Below are 12,330 nucleotides of genomic sequence, written 5' to 3' on the forward strand. Positions count from 1 at the left end.
ACTGTTCAGACAGAGGTCAGGGGTTCTGCATCCTCCTAGAGCAGAAAGAAAACTCCTCTTACAGGCTTTAACCACTGCTCAGCTGAAGTCACAAGACTGCTCTAACTGCTGAGGAGAAAAGGTATTTAACAGTTTAGATTTACTACAACAATTGCATTTCCATGTTCTGTGTACTATGAGAGACCAGATATAGTGAATGCAGGGTCCAGGGAGACCAGATATAGTGAATGCAGGGTCCGGGGAGACCAGATATAGTGAATGCAGGGTCCGGGGAGACCAGATATAGTGAATGCAGGGTCCTGGGGAGACCAGATATAGTGAATGCAGGGTCCTGGGGAGACCAGATATAGTGAATGCAGGGTCCGGGGAGACCAGATATAGAGAATGCAGGGTCCGGGGGAGACCAGATATAGTGAATGCAGGGTCCGGGGAGACCAGATATAGAGAATGCAGGGTCCGGGGGAGACCAGATATAGTGAATGCAGGGTCCTGGGGAGACCAGATATAGTGAATGCAGGGTCCGGGGAGACCAGATATAGTGAATGCAGGGTCCGAGGAGACCAGATATAGTGAATGCAGGGTCCTGGGGAGACCAGATATAGTGAATGCAGGGTCCTGGGGAGACCAGATATAGTGAATGCAGGGTCCGGGGAGACCAGATATAGTGAATGCAGGGTCCTGGGGAGACCAGATATAGTGAATGCAGGGTCTGGGGAGACCAGATATAGTGAATGCAGGGTCCTAGGGAGACCAGATATAGTGAATGCAGGGTCCGGGGGAGACCAGATATAGTGAATTCAGGGTCCCGGGGAGACCAGATATAGTGAATGCAGGGTCCGGGGGAGACCAGATATAGTGAATTCAGGGTCCCGGGGAGACCAGATATAGTGAATGCAGGGTCCGGGGAGACCAGATATAGTGAATGCAGGGTCCTGGGGAGACCAGATATAGTGAATGCAGGGTCTGGGGAGACCAGATATAGTGAATGCAGGGTCCTAGGGAGACCAGATATAGTGAATGCAGGGTTCGGGGACACCAGATATAGTGAATGCAGGGTCCGGGGAGAGCGGATATAGTGAATACAGGGTCCTGGGGAGACCAGATATAGTGAATGCAGGGTCTGGGGAGACCAGATATAGTGAATGCAGGGTCCAGGGAGACCGGATATAGTGAATGCAGGGTCCGGGGAGACCAGATATAGTGAAAGCAGGGTCCGTGGAGACCAGATATAGTGAATGCAGGGTCAAGGGAGACCAGATATAGTGAATGCAGGGTCCGGGGAGACCAGATATAATGAATGCAGGGTCCAGGGAGACCAGATATAGTGAATGCAGGGTCCGGGGAGACCAGATATAGTGAATGCAGGGTCCGGGGAGACCAGATATAGTGAATGCAGGGTCCGGGGAGACCAGATATAGTGAATGCAGGGTCCTGGGAGACCAGATATAGTGAATGCAGGGTCCTGGGGAGACCAGATATAGTGAATGCAGGGTCCTGGGGAGACCGGATATAGTGAATGCAGGGTCCGGGGAGACCGGATATGGTGAATGCAGGGTCCTGGGAGACTGGATATGGTGAATGCAGGGCCCTAGGAGACAGGATATAGTGAATGAAGGGTCCGGGGAGACCAGATATAGTGAATGCAGGGTCCTGGGGAGACCAGATATAGTGAATGCAGGGTCCGGGGAGACCAGATATAGTGAATGCAGGGTCCGGGGAGACCAGATATAGTGAATGCAGGGTCCGGGGAGACCAGATATAGTGAATGCAGGGTCCTGGGGAGACCAGATATAGTGAATGCAGGGTCCGGAGAGACCAGATATAGTGAATGCAGGGTCCGGGGAGAGCAGATATAGTGAATGCAGGGTCTGGGGAAACCAGATATAGTGAATGCAGGGTCCGGGGAGACCAGATATAGTGAATGCAGGGTCCGGGGAGACCAGATATGGTGAATGCAGGGTCCGGGGAGACCAGATATAGTGAATGCAGGGTCCGGGGAGACCAGATATGGTGAATGCAGGGTCCGGGGTTTAGTAACACTTTAAGCTGTTTGTGAATGGTGCCCAGTAAGCAGGTGACCATACTGTCCAGACAGACCGGGTCTAAGGAGCAATGTCCCTGAATAAAGCGGCATTTGCAACAGAACACCAATGACAAATAACACATTAAAATATGCTTCTATAAAACAGTGGCCATGATTCAGGTAAAACAGTCAGGTTATAGCGAGGTAGAACAAATGAAATGAGGAATTTCTCCCCTAGCTTTGCACCATAGAAGCAGGTGTCCCTGATGAAGCCTATTAAGCCTGAAACAGGACAAAAAGTGTTCTTCAAGCCTCGCACCATAAAAATCTTTTTAGAAAGATTAGGCTGTGTTTTTTTATGTTTTCTGCTCGAGTTTGTTAGAAAAAAAGAGTGTTAATGAATGACGTAAAGGTAAGTGATGGTCAAGGTAAGTACTATTGGTACATAATTACATGACTGTGTTTGGGTGGCATGCATTCCTGTGTCGCCCTTCTGTGTCCTCGGTACCAGGCAGTCACAACCAGTCACCTAATGACACAATCAGCTCATTGTGCCTCTGAGTGACACAGGACAAGTCAAGGTGAAAGAAGCAGAGAGTGAGAAGGAGAGAAGACAGGTAAGAGCACTGAGTTCTCTGGGTGTTGGTGGGCGAAGGGCTTCATATGGAGGGGCAGGGTGCTGAATACGGGGCAGATGGTGGGTCTTGTCATTAGAGAGACCGTTGTATAAGCGTCATCAGCTATGGCAAGTGTGGGGAAACACTGAGTGGTGAGAGAGTGGGGAGCAGTGATGGAGTGCTGAGAGAGTGGGGAGCAGTGATGGAGTGCTGAGAGAGTGGGGAGCAGTGATAGAGTAATGAGAGAGTGGGGAGCAGTGATGGAGTGCTGAGAGAGTGGGGAGCAGTGATAGAGTAATGAGAGAGTGGGGAGCAATGATAGAGTAATGAGAGAGTGGGGAGCAATGATAGAGTAATGAGAGAGTGGGGAGCAATGATAGAATACTGAGAGAGTGAAGAGCAGTGATCGAGTACTGGGGGTGTGGGGAGCAGTGATAGAGTAATGAGAGAGTGGGGAGCAGTGATAGAGTGCTGAGAAGGTGGGGAGCAGTGATAGAGTGCTGAGAGAGTGGGGAGCAGTGATAGAGTGCTGAGAAAGTGCGGAGCAGTGATAGAGTGCTGAGAGAGTGGGGAGCAGTGATAGAGTGCTGAGAGAGTGGGGAGAAGTGATAGAGTGCTGAGACAGTGGGGAGCAGTGATAGAGTACTGGGGGTGTGGGGAGCAGTGGTAGAGTACTGGGGGTGTGGGGAGCAATGATAGAGTAATGGGGGTGTGGGGAGCAGTGATAGAGTACTGGGGGTGTGGGAAGCAGTGATAGAGTACTGGGGAGGTAGGGAGCAGTGATAGAGTACTGGGGGTGTGGGGAGCAGTGGTAGAGTACTGGGGTTGTGGGGAGCAGTGGTAGAGTACTGGGGGTGTGGGGAGCAATGATAGAGTACTGGGGGTGTGGGGATCAGTGGTAGAGCACTGGGGGTGTGGGGATCAGTGGTAGAGTACTGGGTGTGTGGGGAGCAATGATAGAGTACTGGGGGTGTGGGAAGCAGTGATAAAGTACTGGGGAGGTGGGGAGTAGTGATAGAGTACTGGGGGTCTGGGGATCAGTGGTAGAGTACTGGGGGTGTGGGGATCAGTGATAGAGTACTGGGGATGTGGGGATCAGTGATAGAGTACTGGGGGTGTGGGAAGCAGTGATAGAGTACTGGGGAGGTGGGGAGCAGTGATAGAGTACAGGGGTGTGGGGAGCAGTGATAGAGTACTGGGGGTGTGGGGAGCAGGAGCAGTGATAGAGTACTGGGGGTGTGGGGAGCAGTGATAGAGTACTGGGGAGGTGGGAAGCAGTGATAGAGTACAGGGGTGTGGGGAGCAGTGATAGAGTACTGGGGGTGTGGGAAGCAGTGATAGAGTACTGGGGAGGTGGTGAGCAGTGATAGAGTACTGGGGAGGTGGTGAGCAGTGATAGAGTACTGGGGAGGTGGGGAGCAGTGATAGAGTACAGGGGTGTGGGGAGCAGTGATAGAGTACTGGGGGTGTGGGGAGCAGTGATAGAGTACAGGGGTGTGGGGAGCAGTGATAGAGTACTGGGGGTGTGGGAAGCAGTGATAGAGTACTGGGGAGGTGGTGAGCAGTGATAGAGTACTGGGGAGGTGGTGAGCAGTGATAGAGTACAGGGGTGTGGGGAGCAGTGATAGAGTACTGGGGGTGTGGGGAGCAGTGATAGAGTACTGGGGAGGTGGGGAGCAGTGATAGAGTACTGGGGGTGTGGGAAGCAGTGATAGAGTACTGGGGGTGTGGGGAGCAGTGATAGAGTACAGGGGTGTGGGGAGCAGTGATAGAGTACTGGGGATGTGGGGAGCAGTGATAGAGTACTGGGGAGGTGGGGAGCAGTGATAGAGTACTGGGGAGGTGGGGAGCAGTGATAGAGTACTGGGGAGGTGGGGAGCAGTGATAGAGTACTGGGGATGTGGGGAGCAGTGATGCAGTGCTGAGAGCATGGGGTGCAGTAATAGCAATCCCATTGTTAAGAGCTGAGATAGTGACAACAGTGTGATAACGTTTTGCGGGTGTAATGAGCCGTGACGGTAATAATAGGGTGAAGGAGCTAGACAGCGCAGAGCATGGAGAGCACTGACTGTAGTAATAGTATGGGGAGTAATAGTAGAGTAATAAGATAGTGGGGAGCATTGATGGGGTACTGAGACTATGATGTGTGATTGTGGGGGAGGGAATATTTGGTGCATTTAGCAGCACGGAAGATGAACACGTCAGTCAAGCTCAGAATGTGATGTTATGTAATGGCAGTTCAGTGATGTGATGTCCACTATATAGAGCTGAAAGACTTTATTGTATAGAAGAGTAGATACGTGGTTTAAGCCATTGCTATGGGTGCTGTTGGTAGGTACGTAAGGACACAACCAGGGGCGGACTGACCATTTGGAAACTCAGGCACTGCCCGAGGGCCCGGGGTCAGTAGGGGGCCCCTTGAGATGCCCCTGGTACCTTTTTCATAGGCTTTTTTGAGTTTAGGCAAGGACACAGGGGCCCCATGATCCCCTATTGCCCGGGGGCCCCATGAGTTGTCAGTCTATGGTTCATTCTTGGAGCAAGGTGATAGAATGTTACATGTCAGGGCTGCCAAGTTTTTGGTTAGACTCCAAGAATGGTATTTATTTAATATAAATATGTTTTCTCTTTATGTCCTGACTATGATGTGTGCTTATTACCATGTACTATAGAGAGGTCAGTATCGCTTGATGGGTGGCTTTGACAGCCCATTCCTTTACAATCTGCCATAGAGTCCCTAACAGAACCACTGGCTGTCGAGTGATTCTTGAACAGGCCAAAGGCTAGGCACGGGCAGGATTGCATAGTCCTTGGTAGAAGAAATAGCACAGCCCAAAACAGTCTATGTCCTCATTTCAAGATGGCTTCCTACACAATCCTACTCAAAGTCAATAACTGAAAAATGGCAGTTCCTGCCTCATCTTTCCAATACATACCACTCAATACAGTAGCTGTAGGGTCTCTGCACCCACGCCAATGTCACCAATCAACTTCAGTCTAGACTGTTACACAACACTAAACCCATCACAAGCTTTACATGCGTTCTTCACTCTTGGGAGCATCTTCCAACACTCAAGCATATGATGCAGCCAGCAGGATCATTAGGGGAGCCCCAGAAAACATGGATGTTCATCACTCATAGGTCCACCTAACTTCTTTAGGTTAAACTGTTTGCCAACAGTCAGTACTCTTGCAGGTTAGATAGAGCACCAAACCCTTCCTATACAACCCTCTCTAATAGAGCCAGCACACCCAACACATCCAGCAACATCACAGGGCTGAGGGCAGCAGGGGGAAATGTATGGTGTACAGGGAGGGTGAGGGGTGCACCGGGGTGGGGCAATTACTGGAACCGTTTCCCTGTATGACTTTCTTTGCAGCAGCTGAAAGCCAGCGGGAGGGAGAGGGAAAAAGCCAGCTTCCAGCTGCCGCAGAGAGAGCCACACAGGGGATCGGTTTCAGTAATTGCTCCCCACCATGACAATCACCCTCCCTGCCCAAATCTGATTCACCCAGCTGCCTGGGCCCCCCTGCTGGCCTGGGCCCCATACAGGAAGACTGGTGGTACCCCATTATCCATGGCCCTGGCTGGAAGTCTATTGTTGCTGAGGTGGTATTTTGCTGCGAGGGTCCATTGTTTCTGGGGGCATCTATTGTTGCTGGAGGGGGATCTATTGCTGCTGTCTGCATGGGATACAGTATATATTACTGCTTTTATTGTTATCATTAACAAATTCAATACAAATTAATTAGCACCACAAAATGATACTCGGTTCTGTATTCTCTAAAAGGAGCAGTACAGGGAGGTGGGTAGGGGTTTGAACCAAGGGCTGGATGGGGGGGCGGGGGAGGGGACATAGAAAGAAGTGACTCAAAAGGGGGGGGTTCCTGTGCCTATTTTTTTTTTTTAGAACAAAGCCCTGGTCATTCCTCTTGCTAACAGTTATTGTGCATATTGGCTGTTGTATGTCCATTACTGCACTCTCCTGACATCGCTCTAGCAACCCCTAGATAGCAGCTGTGAAAACTCTGAAACTCTGTCTAAAAGTTATCTTTTTCTTCAAAAGTCTGATTTGCAGTCTGTGTTTGCGTTCAATGTGCCTGAACACTGTCTGATACAATGGTTCCACTAAATACATGTACAGCAAAAGTGAACTAGCCACATAAATATTTAACATGCATTTTCATGCTGTAAACTCCATGTTTTACTGCATGAACATGGATGCGTCACTACGTTGGGCCCACACCTTAATCATATACTACATGAATCTGTTTCATTTGCCATAGTGGTGTCATATTTTACGGTTATACCTTATAGAGTCACCTTTGTAAAAGTACGCTTTCAATAAAGCTCTTTTGGTAACAGAAAATGGATGCGTGTGAATGGGTACACAGTAGAATCTATAGTGGTGGGCAGGGGCGGATTGACAACTCATGGGGCCCCCGGGCAATAGGGGATCATGGGGCCCCTGTGTCCTTGCCCAAACTGAAAAAAGTATAGTTTGAATTTATCAAGTTTGTGGCAGGTTTACTTAAACTGTAATCATGGTAAAACGTGTGTGTGTGTATATATATATATATATCGGGGCGGACTGACAACTCATGGAGCCCCCGGGTAATAGGACAATAGGAGCCCCCAGGCAATAAGGGATCATGGGGCCCCTGTGTCCTTGCCCAAACTGAAAAAAGTGTAGTTTCAATTTATCAAGTTTGTGGCAGGTTTACTGACTGACAACTCATGGGGCCCCCGGGCAACAGGCCTCTGTGTCCTTGCCCAAACTCAAAAAAGCCTATGAAAAAGCTACCAGGGGCATCTCATGGGGCCCCCTACTGACCCCGGGCCCTCGGGCAGTGCCCGAGTTTCCAAATGGTCAGTCCACCCCTGGTGGTGGGCTGTCCATGTTCATTGTGCTTTGTCATTGATCACGTGAAGACCTTGTACAGGCAGAGCAAAAACAGACAATAAAAAATGATGTCACCATGTACAGTATGTACGTGATAAAAAGAGTTTTCTACATTATTTATGCATGTTTTGTTTTGAAAATAAGTTCTAATTTTAGGGGTCCCAAATTTTGTTATCTTGAGTGTCTCCAAATCTAATCCCAAACCTTGTTTCTCACAGGGCAGTAGCAAATCTGTGTTGTTCTAGCTATTAGAACTGGCTTTTTTTTTGTAGAACCACTATTCCCAGCATACTTTGGCTGGGATCCCAGTCAACAAACAGTTCCACAATGGTTGGCAAGTCACTGATCATCAGGTCATTAGGCACCAGTGAAAGTTTGTTTGAGGGTTAGTTGGTTAATGAGTACTTCCATTCACTCTGTAACTTGGTCATTGTACCGAACTGTGTATTTAGTGTCTGCCTAGCTCATCTCTATGTGCATTGATCTCTTTCTTCTGCCAAGCTTTTCTTGATGATTGTTGGTTTTATCCTGTTTGACAGGCACCTGAAATCTAGAGAGGAATTGTAAGAGAAGAGGTAAGACATCCCTATATCTTATTGGTCACAATTATTTTGCTAGGACCATATAATACTCCACACAACCCACCGCATTCCACAAGGTAGCAATGACATTCTTCTACAATATGTTAAACGTTAACAGCACACCTAGGCTCCCACTTCTGTTTGCAGAAGGTTCCTTCTAAAAGAGGACAGGACCCCAATCCCATTCCACCCCACTACCTTGTGTACAGACTTCCTCCCAGTACACCCAGACCTCCATTTCTGTGTGCAGAAGCTTCCTGCCCAAGGCTAAAGGACTCCAATCCCTCTGCACCCCACCACTCTGTGTACAGACCTCCTCCCGGTAAACCCAGATGCCCATTCCTGGTGCAGAAAGGGTCCCCCCAAGAGTGAAGGACTCCAGTCCCTCTACATCCCACCATCCCGCATACAGACGTCCTCCCAGAATACCTAGACCTCCACTTCTGTGTGCAGAAGCTTCCTGCCCAAGGCTGAAGGACTCCAATCCCTCTGAACCCCACCACTCTGTGTACAGACCTCCTCCCGGTAAACCCAGATGCCCATTCCTGGTGCAGAAAGGGTCCCCCCTAGAGTGAAGGACTCCAGTCCCTCTACATCCCACCATCCCGCATACAGACGTCCTCCCAGAACACCTAGACCTCCACTTCTGTGTGCAGAAGCTTCCTGCCCAAGGCTGAAGGACCCCAATCCCTCTGAACCCCACCACTCTGTGTACAGACCTCCTCCCACCATATCCAGATGCTCATTTCTAGTGCAGAAAGGTTCCCCCCAAGAGTGAAGGACTCATACAGATGTCCTCCGAGAACACATAGACCTCCACTTCTGTGCGCAGAAGGTTTCTCCCCAAAGAGTGAAGGACTCCAATCTATCTGCACCCCATCACCCTGCATACTTACCTCATCCCAATATACCCAGTACTTCAGTGTGCAGAAAGGTTCTTCTCCAGGAGTAAAGGGCTTGAATCCCTTTGCACCCCACCACCCTGCATAAAGACCTTCTCTCAGTACAACCAGAGTTCCATTTTCGTGTGCAGGAGGTTCCTTCCCAGGACTACACATGTGCATTTTGTTTGGACAAAAATTTCATTTTCAAAATTCAGATGTATATGAATAATAATGAATGTCAATGTGGCCCACATTAACCAATCTAAAAAAATGTTCATCGGGCAATACGTAGTGTTGACGTCTTCCGTACAAGTGGAAGTGATGCGGTGTGCGTGTGACCTTGTAGCCACACCCTTCCGCCCAGAACGATCGATATACACAACAATTCCCAGCAATGAGTATAATATCGTTTATTCCATGACCTGTATACATAAATAGTGATACATAAAATATAATCTGCAGAATTCTGGTTTCATCATCTCATTAGGCCAATCTACTTTTAACATTTGGATTTTTCATTAGTGTTTACGAAGATTCCTTGGACATAAACATCCGGGTCATCTTCTGTTTCCGCTCATGTGTGATAGCGCTTGATAGATTTTTTTGTACGACCATCATACCACCGCATAGAAAATCGATCGTTCGTATGTAAAACGACAAACTTTTTCACTGTTGTTCAACCGGATTTTTTCGTTCACAATATCGTTATTGGTTAAAACCTCCTGCTCATCAACGAAGAGAAAATCGTTCCATCAGCGGTTCTGCAAAGTTTTTCTTACGATTTTCTTACCGTGTGTACGGGGCATAAGGGCTGTTTTCCAGCATTGCACTTTAATATAACTGCTTGCAGTTTCAGTGCGTTTTGCATCGGATTTGCATGTTCTACTATTAAAAACAATGAGTTGACCTTGCTGCTTCCGTACTATTTGGGTTTTCAACAAATGCAGACAAAAAGCAGAAGCGGAAGTGTGACCTTAAAGATAAATTGTTCCGAAGAAAGACTGTGGCAATGGTCATGTTTATGCTATTGGCAGGCAGTCCCTAAGCCCTGGTTCACACTGATGCGGTGCGGAATTTGCAGCATTTTCTGTGCAAATACCACATCAGAATCGCACCCGGTTCATGCGAACCGCTGCGGGTGTGTATGTTAAGTTACCAACACCCTGAAATCGGTCCGCAAAACGCAGTGCGATGTGCAGAATTGGATTGCATACAGTTGCAAGAAAAAGTATGTGAACCCCTTGGGATTACGTGGAGTTTTGCATGAATTGGGTATAAAATGTGCTCTAAACATCATCTACGTCAAAACAATAGAAGAACACAGTCTGCTGAACATAATACTACACAAACATTAGATGTTGCCATGGTTTAATTGCACATAACATGTAAACATTCACAGTGCAGGGAGGAAAAAGTATGTGAGGCCCTAGCTTAATGACTTCTCCCAGAGCTAATTGGAGCCAGGAGTGAGCCAACCTTGACTCCAATCAGTGTGATGATATTGGATGTGTTGCTGACAGCTGTCCTGCCCTTAAAAAACACACACCTGTTTTGGGTTTACTGGTTTCAAGAAGCACTGTCTGATGTGAACCATGCCTCGCAGAAAAGAGCTCTCAGAAGACCTACGATAAAGAATTGTTGACTTGCATGAAGCTGGAAAGGGTTACAAAAGTATCTCCAAAAGCCTTGATGTTCATGTGTCCACGGTAAGACAGACTGTCTACAAATGGAGAAAGTTTAGCACTGTTGCTACTCTCCCTAGGCGTGGTCGTCCTGTAAAAATGACTGCAAGAGCACAGCGCAGAATGCTGCATGAGGTAAAGAAGAATCCCAGAGTGTCAGCTAAAGACCTACAGAAATCTCTGGCACATGCTAACATTTTTGTTGACACATCTACAATAAGGAAAACATTAAACAAGAATGGAGTACATGGGAGGACACCACGGAGGAAGCCATTGCTGTCCAAAAAGAAGATTGCAGCACGTTTGAAGTTTGCAAAAGAGCACCTGGATGTTCCACAGTACTACTGGCAAAATATACTGTGGACAGATGAAACCAAGATTGAGTTGTCTGGGAAGAACACACAACACTATGTGTGGAGAAAAAAAGGCACAGCACACCAACATCAAAACCTCATCCCCACTGTAAAACATGGCGGAGGGAGCATCATGGTTTGGGGCTGCTTTGCTGCCTCAGGGCCTGGACGGATTGTTGTCATTGATGGGAAAATGAATTCCAGAGTTTATCAAGACATTTTGCAGGAAAACGTACGACCATCTGTCCGCCAACTGAAGCTCCGCAGAGGATGGGTGATGCAACAGGACAATGACCCAAAGCATACAAGTAATTCAACAAAACAATGGCTGCAACAGCACAGAATACGCCTTCTGGAGTGGCCCAGTCAGAGTCCTGACCTCAACCCGATTGAAATGCTGTGGCGTGACCTTAAGAGAGCGATTCACACCAGACATCCCAAGAATATTGCTACACTGAAACAGTTTTGTGAAGAGGAGTGGTCCAAAATGACTCCAGATCGTTGTGCAGGTCTGATCTGCAACTACAGGAAACGTTTGGTTGAGGGTATTGCTGCCAAAGGAGGGTCAACCAGTTATTAAGTCCAAAGGTTCACATACTTTTTCCTCCCTGCACTGTGAATGTTTACATGAATGTTATGTGCAATTAAACCATGGCAACATCTAATGTTTGTGTAGTATTATGTTCAGCAGACTGTGTTCTTCTATTGTTGTGACTTAGATGACGTTCAGAGCACATTTTATGCCCAATTCATGCAAAACTCCACGTAATCCCAAGGGGTTCACATACTTTTTCTTGCAACTGTAGGTGTGAATACACATGCGATCCTATTTTAGTGCGGATCCAAAAAAGGGTTCTGCACCTTTTTGGTGAGGATGCGGTGTGATTTGAGCCATACATAATGTATGGCTTCGATCGCACCACACACAAATCACATGTGATTTGCAAAGGAATGCGGTGTGGTCCCTGTGTGAATCACATGCGATGTACTGTACTTCATGAGTGTGAACCTAGCCTCAGTCTGCATATCTGAAGTGAACAATAGATGTGCCCCAGCAAATCTAACAACACTGATCGATTCTCTCTCTGAAATGTGTCAAACAGGGAGTATCTGGCAGTACGGGCAGCACAGTGGCTAAATGGTCAGCACTTCTGCCTGGCAGTACTAGGGTCGTTGGTTCAAATCCCAGCCACGGCACCACCTGCCTGAAGTTTGCATGTTGTCCCTGTGCCTGTGTGGGTTTCCTCCAGGTACTCTGGTTTTCTTCCACACTCCAAAGACATGTT

The 12,330-nt window shown here is 48.0% G+C and overlaps 1 protein-coding gene across 1 annotated transcript in view; it reads left to right on the top strand.

The window, feature by feature from the left end:
• The first annotated feature begins 8,001 nt into the window (after nucleotides 1–8,001).
• The window catches only part of MISP3 (MISP family member 3), a 40,179-nt gene continuing 35,850 nt past the window's right edge, over nucleotides 8,002–12,330 (top strand). Inside the window, exon 1 of the mRNA XM_089652651.1 lies at nucleotides 8,002–8,119. The gene's annotated coding sequence lies outside the window, so the exon portion shown is untranslated. The remainder of the gene's footprint in view (nucleotides 8,120–12,330) is intronic.

The sequence above is a fragment of the Staurois parvus genome, unplaced genomic scaffold (genome assembly GCF_062004578.1).
Source record: "Staurois parvus isolate SC_StPar_1 unplaced genomic scaffold, SC_StPar_1.0 ptg000689l, whole genome shotgun sequence".
Taxonomy (NCBI): Eukaryota; Metazoa; Chordata; class Amphibia; order Anura; family Ranidae; genus Staurois; species Staurois parvus.